The sequence below is a fragment of the Pteropus vampyrus genome, unplaced genomic scaffold (genome assembly GCF_000151845.1).
Source record: "Pteropus vampyrus isolate Shadow unplaced genomic scaffold, Pvam_2.0 Scaffold81, whole genome shotgun sequence".
NCBI lineage: Eukaryota > Metazoa > Chordata > Mammalia > Chiroptera > Pteropodidae > Pteropus > Pteropus vampyrus.
This window is the reverse complement of record NW_011888862.1, coordinates 4,669,775-4,677,249: the sequence shown is the minus strand read 5'-3', so window position 1 is coordinate 4,677,249 and position 7,475 is coordinate 4,669,775.

Genomic DNA, 7,475 nt, shown 5'->3' with positions numbered 1-7,475 from the left:
GAACCTTCTCCACAGCAATCTGCATGGAGAAGCTTGAAGGATGGCTCTTAGGCTATTCATCACCGCCATCTTTGGCTTGAAGTGTTGATCAGTTCTCAAAGAACTTGCAGGAACCTAATAACCTAGAGGCAGGAGGATAGAGGAGGAACAGCTGTAACAGTAGAAACCGACGATCATGTGGCAACCTGTGAGGAGGACGAAACACTGAGTATTAGTCAACATCGGGGCGAGGAGTGGATATAAATGAGCGTCCATAGTTTATCCACTCTAGTTCCTCAAGCTCAGTGATCACTCGAGGATGATAGGCTCATTTGCTGTCTGTCACGTCCACTTCCAGCTCCAGCCTGAACACCAGCCACATGGACTTTAATTCGTTCAACTGTGGATCCTCTCTCCAGCCGGGGCAGATACTCCTTTTTCCCTGGATGACTCTCCCTCCCTCGTGCCTAGATAATTCCTACTCACCGTTGCTGCTTTGGGCCTTCAGGTGAATTTCAGTCCTAGTACCGAGTTTACAATTTCTGAATGAAAGAGGAAAGCCCTAGAAAGCTGAAAGGTTTTCACTTCCAAAACATTCAAGAACACTGCAGTTCTTTACCGGAGGCCAAAAAGGAGGGTAAGTCGGGTTAACCTCAGTTTACTGTAGACTCCAATGCAGGCTGAGAACAGTGACCTGTCTGTGGAATGTGCAGGTGCAGCTTATGGGTAGGGTGTGGGGCAGGTTTTCTCACCAGAGATTTCTGACTTATCTCCATGTTCCAGTAAGACTTTTAAATAGCAAAATGGAGATGATGAGATTGTTAATAAAGGATAAAAGGAAAACATGAAGTAATGTGGTTTTCAATGTCTGACAGAGATTAAATCCTACCCAAATTAAGGTGTACACAGCTTCGTTATCTCCCCATATTTCTCAAACTTTCTCAGCAAAACTAACGAGAGGCAATTACACTGATAAATAACTAGTTCCGGCATCCTCAGAGCAGTAGCTTTAAACTCATGCCACAAACAATCATAGCCACCAACGACGTTCGTATTTTGTAGGGTTTTTCCCTCCAGCTCCCAAGCGGGGCAGAAAAGAAAAAGAATAGAAGAAAGATTTGTGGAGTAGAGAAGGCTCTGAGCTGTCTACATGGCACAGGTATGCTGCTGACCTCCTGCCCGGAGGGTGGCTTTGAATCTGTCCATTGCGTCTGGCATTGTCAGGAGAGAGATCAACAATACAGGTTTGAGTCCCAGCTTGCTGCGTCTTGGTTTCTGGAACTGCAACCCCCTCAGCTGTCAAATTACTTGAGACAGCTATTCTACCTTTAGATGGACAGAGCCCTAAGGAGCTGTAGATGTCTAGTGAACCCTAGAATGGAGAAATAGGGGTAGAGTAGGGAAGGGGCGACTTCCTGCCCCCTCCCCACCATTCTTCATTGAAGTGACGCCTGGACTGTGGCCGTCCTCGCCGGGCCGACAGCTGTCTCGGCTCCGGTACCCATCGCATCGCGTGGCCGTGTGTAGGGGAGGGTCCCTGTTCCCTCTGGTAACATAAGCCCTCCTGCCTCCCGCACTCCATATACCCGCCGGACCTTACCCAGAACGAGAACTCCTCCACCCGTTACCGAAATCAGAGGTTCATGCGCGCGGCCATCTTGGTTACGCCCCCTCCGTCTTGCTACGTCGTCACGCCGAGTCACGTCACTTCACTCATGCACGTCACGCCCCCGTTGGCCCGACCCAAGTCTGCAACAATCCGAATGCCCCGCCCCGGCCACGGTCCCCAGTGGCAACTCTGCTGCCGTCTCTCCGGGCCTCCAGCGGCGGTCACGCACCTGCGCGCTAGCTTGGTCCCGCCCCTGCCCTCCGAAGCCTGGGCCCAACCCATTTTCCGGCTAGACCGTCTTCTGGGCGTCCCTCAGAGCGGCAAAGCCACGCCCCACGCACGGGCAGCGCCCACACGTTCGCAGTACGTATGTGGACTACGACCACGCCCCCTCCTGTTACGTCTTTTGCGTCCGTACGCTGCTCCGTGGCTCCGCCTCTCCATCGGTGTCCACTGCCGTGAGTCCTTTCGCTTCCCTGTTGTTTCCCCGGGCCACCCTCGTTCCTCTGAATCCACGTCTCTCCTTCGTGCCCACGTCCTTGCTTTTAACTCTGGTAATTCCTCTGCCTGAGCGCGCCACTCCCGCAATTTCTACCAACTTTGTCAAGCCCTTATAAGCGGCCACGCGCCGACTAAGTCCCACTTTGTCAGATCACGGCTCTGGGCTACACCTCGGCCACGCCTCTCCGGACATTGCCATCCCCTGCGCTCCTTCTCACGGTTCCAGGCCCCGCCCCTCAGGCCGCGTCACATTCTTTCCTTCCTGAATTCCACGCCCGTTTGTTCTGATCAATTCTGACGCTCTGCCGCTGCCACAGGGCAAGACCCATTGGCCACGCTTACTCCGCGCCTGCGCATTTTCCTGCACTCCGTGTTGGCTGCTCCCTGGGGTTCCCACGCCACCCACTTTTGGTTCCACTCTGGCCAGGTCCACGCCTCCCGCTCTCCCTCCGCTGGCGGAGCCTGTCCTTGGGAAGCTGCGGAAGAGCTGGCGGGGCCCACAAGTTTCCAGAATAGACTTTCCTGGTCTCAGAGCTGGATGTCGGTAGCATTTATAAATGGAACAAGCCTGCGGATCCTAAGTCCTCGTCTAAAAACTGACTTTTTTCGTATTTCTCCCACCTCCAGACAGCACAACTGTGAGCAGAATCCTATAGAAAACATAACTGGGTACTTTCGAGAACTGTGTTCCTAGCAGTCCCTCAGCAGACCGTAAGTGGTAGGTAGTAAGCACACTCTTCTACTTCCTGATTTGTCCTTCAAATGACTTTTCTTAGGCACTCTCCATTAACCATTCAGTTATTCATTTAAATAGTATTTATGCAGTACTATGTTCCGGTGATGAATAAGACAAACCCCAAGTTGCCTACAGCCTGAAGTTCCCCCTACTTGGGTTTGGAAGGGGCCAGAATTGATGAGAAAGTTAAAGAAGGTGTGGTACAAGGGTTAGTTAATATGTGGAAAAGGACTTGGTAAGTGCTGGCCTTTTTTTTTTTTTTTTACGAATGACATGTAACAGTTTCAGGTGTACAGTATGATGATTCAATATTTGTATATTTGTCAAAATGATCACTGCAATAAGTCTAGTTAACATACATCACTACACATAGTTTTTTCCTTGTGATGAGAACTTTTAAGATTTACTCTCAACAACTTGCAAATATAAAATACAGTATTATTAAATATAGTTACGCTGTCCATTATTACATCCCCATGACATTTATTGTACAACTGGAAGTTTGTACCTTTTGACTTACTTCACCACCACCACTCCCCCCATCCCTCAACCACTTGCCTCTAGCAGTCGCCAAGCTGCTCTCTGTCTGTATCTATGAGTTTAGTTTTTTTTTGTTTTTGTCAGTTTTTTAAGATTTCACATATAAGTGACATCATGTGGTATTTGTCTTTCTCTGACTTTTTTCACTTAGCGTAACGCCCTGCAGGTCCCTCCTACAGTTTTTCTTGACTTTTAGTCCCAAGGGAAATCCTGATTCCTCATCATGATGATAATGTGACCAAAGTAGGAAACAAAGTCATAAGAAGTTTCAAATAGATTCCCTCAATGTAAACCGTTGTCACAGTCACAAAGCACGGAGCATTAAATCAATTCTATGAACCGCCCAAACTTGCCTGGTCGTTTGAGATCACAGGCCCTCAATGGTATGGCTTTATTTACGGCAGCATTTAGATCCCCATGATGGCAAGTAAGTTTCAACTCACATGTCAACTGACTGAATAACTAGAAGTTTTGTGAAAGAGTCCTGTAGTAGAGTAATAATACCTGTAGCGGGTGTGGATGGATGAGTGGCTGCGACAACCTATCTGGCATCTCTGACTTGTAGTAATAGAGGTCTTGCATGTGTGTCTTTTAAACATTTTTTACTGCAAGCTTTTGATGGTTTTCATACAACAGAAGGATCAAGGTCATTGTTGCTGGCACAAACTTAAGGGCAGAAACTTTGACATATTGAGTAATTCATATACTTTGTATGTCAACCAGAGTGAGGTTAGTTTAAGATTCTGTTATGAAAATGAAAGTGTCTAACCTAAAAGATATACAACTCAATGGCCCCTCCACCTCTTTATAGGGATCGGCAAAGGAAGTACCTATAGGCAAGGCTAAATGTGACTGGGTGACACTAACGGGCAGCCAAATAGAAGATTAAAGATGGAAAATCCTACTCCATAGAGCATGGCCGCAATAATTTTAGCCTAGAAAAAAGTCATGACTTGCCAAAACTATGAGAAAACTCTTTATATAACAGTCAGACAACATTGTAAAGAATTTAAAATCTGGGAAGAAATGTCAATGAAGTCTTGCTTTTCCTGCATGGGATTCATTTTAATGTCTTGGTCTTCATGCACAAGATGAGACATGGAGATGAACAAACGTGCATTCCATTTAAGAAACTGTTCTTTAAATTCCTGCCTGAAAAATATTAGGTTGGCAGGATTACATTCACTCAGTTTGTCTGAATTAATCTTTATTTCCAAACAGTAGTGATTAACTTTCTCTGAACTAGAAAAATGCTACCGTGTGAAAAAAGAGACGAAGGTCACAATGGTTATGGCTTTTGATTAACCTACAAAATTTGATGAGCCTTCTGAATACTGTAGCTTCAGAATTTTTTTTTTCATCTTAAACGAGCCATAAGGTATGGGAGTGGAGACAAAATATGTCAAAGCCCCAGATTCCTTGTTTATCAAAGATACTAGTTGTTTTACTCTGTCTAGGAATGTAAAAAAATTGCAGTGTACCTCATAATGCTTCATTTCCACAGTCTCAATCTTCTTAGAATGTCAGTTTATAATTCATATAAGTCAATTCATTTTTATTAAATTATCAAATATTCACGAGCCACGAGAAATGCTGAGTTGAACCAAATATAGTCCCTGCCCTCCAGGAACTTAAAATGTGTAGGACACAAAAGTAAATCATGTTAGCAATAGGTGCATGTATCAATGTGAACACAGTGCTATGAGAACACAGGAGAAGGAGAGAATTAAAAGTTAGTAGATTGTACAAGTCTACAATAAATTAAAATCTATTAAAAAAGCAAAAGAAGAGATTTCTCAAAGGAGATGATAGTTGAGCTAGACCTGTAACAATGGCTAAGATGTTTAAAGGTAAAAAAAGAAAAAAAGAAGAAGAAAAGAGGGTGGCTCCATAGTGTAGTGGTTAGCACGTCTGCTTTACATGCAGAAGGTCCTGGGTTCGTGACCTCCTAGGTGGAGCCACGGACCATACCCTGGGTGCGCCAGGCCCCAGGTGCACACTGAGAGCGTGTGGGAGGAGACGCCCCGCCTTCAGAGATCCAGTACTTAAGGGGAGACGGCAACATCCGTAGTGTGGGGGCAGGGGCAATTAAAGAGGAAAAAGAGAGAAAGCTCACAGTATTGCAGTTAAGGAAATAGTGTGAAAACAAACACACAAAGAACAGAGGTAGGACATGGCCCACTTGCAGAGACTAGCTGGCAGAATGGCTCAGAGGAGGATGGGGAGGCAGTATTAGTGTACATACATCTGAAAAGCCCAAATTAGGTTCAGATCTTACAGGTCAGAGAGTTTGGAATCTGTGACATAGGCACTGGCGTGCTAATGAAGATTTCAATGTGGAAATGGCTTCAGTGTAAATGACAAAGAGAAGAAGGTCAATAGAAGGTAGAAATGTCATTCAGTGACAGTTTTTGATGTGCCTGTACTTATTAATCAAGGGCTGTTGGACTTATTCCAGCAACCAGGCAATTATTCTTTATCATTAGGCATTTTAATTAAAAGATAAATGAGTTTATTTCAGTAATTTCAGAATATGGAACAAATGACATTAAAATCTTATGCTTGATTTTACATACACACAAACACGCATTTGGTTCCCTTTTATCTCCTACCCTTCCTTTTGTGGGTTATTTCCATTAACCCAAATACAAGAGAGAAAAGGTACCAGATAAAGGCCTAAATGATGTTTCTAAAGTTGGTAGGATATTCAGCAGCACCGCTAGTGTCTACCCACTAGATGCCAGTAGCACCCCTCCCCCAGTTGTGACAACAAAAAAAATGTCTCCAGACATTGCTAAAATGTCTTCTGGAGGAAAAACCTACCCCACCCCTCATTGAGAACCACTGAGTTAAAATATAGTATTTTTCACGATAGACAAAAAGTACTTTATCTTCCCATGTATTTTACTACTGACAGTTTACAGAGAGTAAAATCATTTTTCCATAATTATCTGGAAAAGTATTAGACTAACAAGTATAAATATCTTGACATTGTTGATTTTACAGTATATTAAATGATGAAGGATGACATTCAAAATTCTACAACTTCTAGAAAATGAGTGGAGCTGTTTAAAAAGTATAAGGTTTTTATCTTATAAAAATTTACATGTTCAGCTGTTAAAGGTTTGATTTCTTTTGATGTGTTGCAGCTAGATACATTTCCCCAAACCCAATAAAAATGTAAAGTTACCTTTGAAATGGTTTCCCATTTTACTAGTTTTAGGTGTTTTAGGTTTATGAAATACCTGTTTGTAACAATGAAACAGTAATCAGGGTCAAAATTTAAAATCAACATTGGTTCTCCCTACCTCTTGTTATATTGGAGGTAAATGGAGCATACATGTGCCCACATGCTTTTATAGCCCTAATGAACTTTAAAAAGAGTCTCATATGGATAATAATAAAAAAAAGACCCACATGTTTTCTTTTCATGTGATCTCATATTTAATTTACCCTCCAGAGCAGTAGGTCAATAGTTATGTGCCAAGAAACTGCTTTTCAATGGTGTTGTGAAGCACGAGAAAACATGGAGAAATCAGTTTCTTTCTCCTGCCTCAGGAGAGTAGCTGCCTTTTATTATTGCTCATGGCGACAGTAATCTCAACTTTTACTTACGTTCTCTAAACTTTTAACATTGGAAATCAATAGTAACATTCAGAATGATTGAAACTGCTTTATTTGTCAACCATTACCACCATTACTAATAAGTTATTAGGATCCTCTATGTGGAATTGCTGAAATGAGCATCGTATGAAGCAAGTTTGATATGAATTCTCTGGAGGTTTAATACTTAAAATTGTGCGAAGACTAAGTTTGCGTAATATTTTGAAGAGTATAAAAAGGTAAAGACAGTATATGAAGAGGCAAGAACAATCATATCTAGTTCTGTGTTCCACCTATTTATTGAGCTGTTAAGCCCTTTATGAAATCATTTTTAGCATGTTTGAAGTGATCCATACCTTGAAAGAGACTTCATTTTAAGTCAATGTCTTACTTTATACATTTTCTATTCACTTGACAGAGCCTCTGAAAGTTGGTATTTTTAATTATTCCATTTGAGGCTGCTGTTTCTTTTGTGAGTGTCAGATAGCTTTCTAAGCAAATACTGAA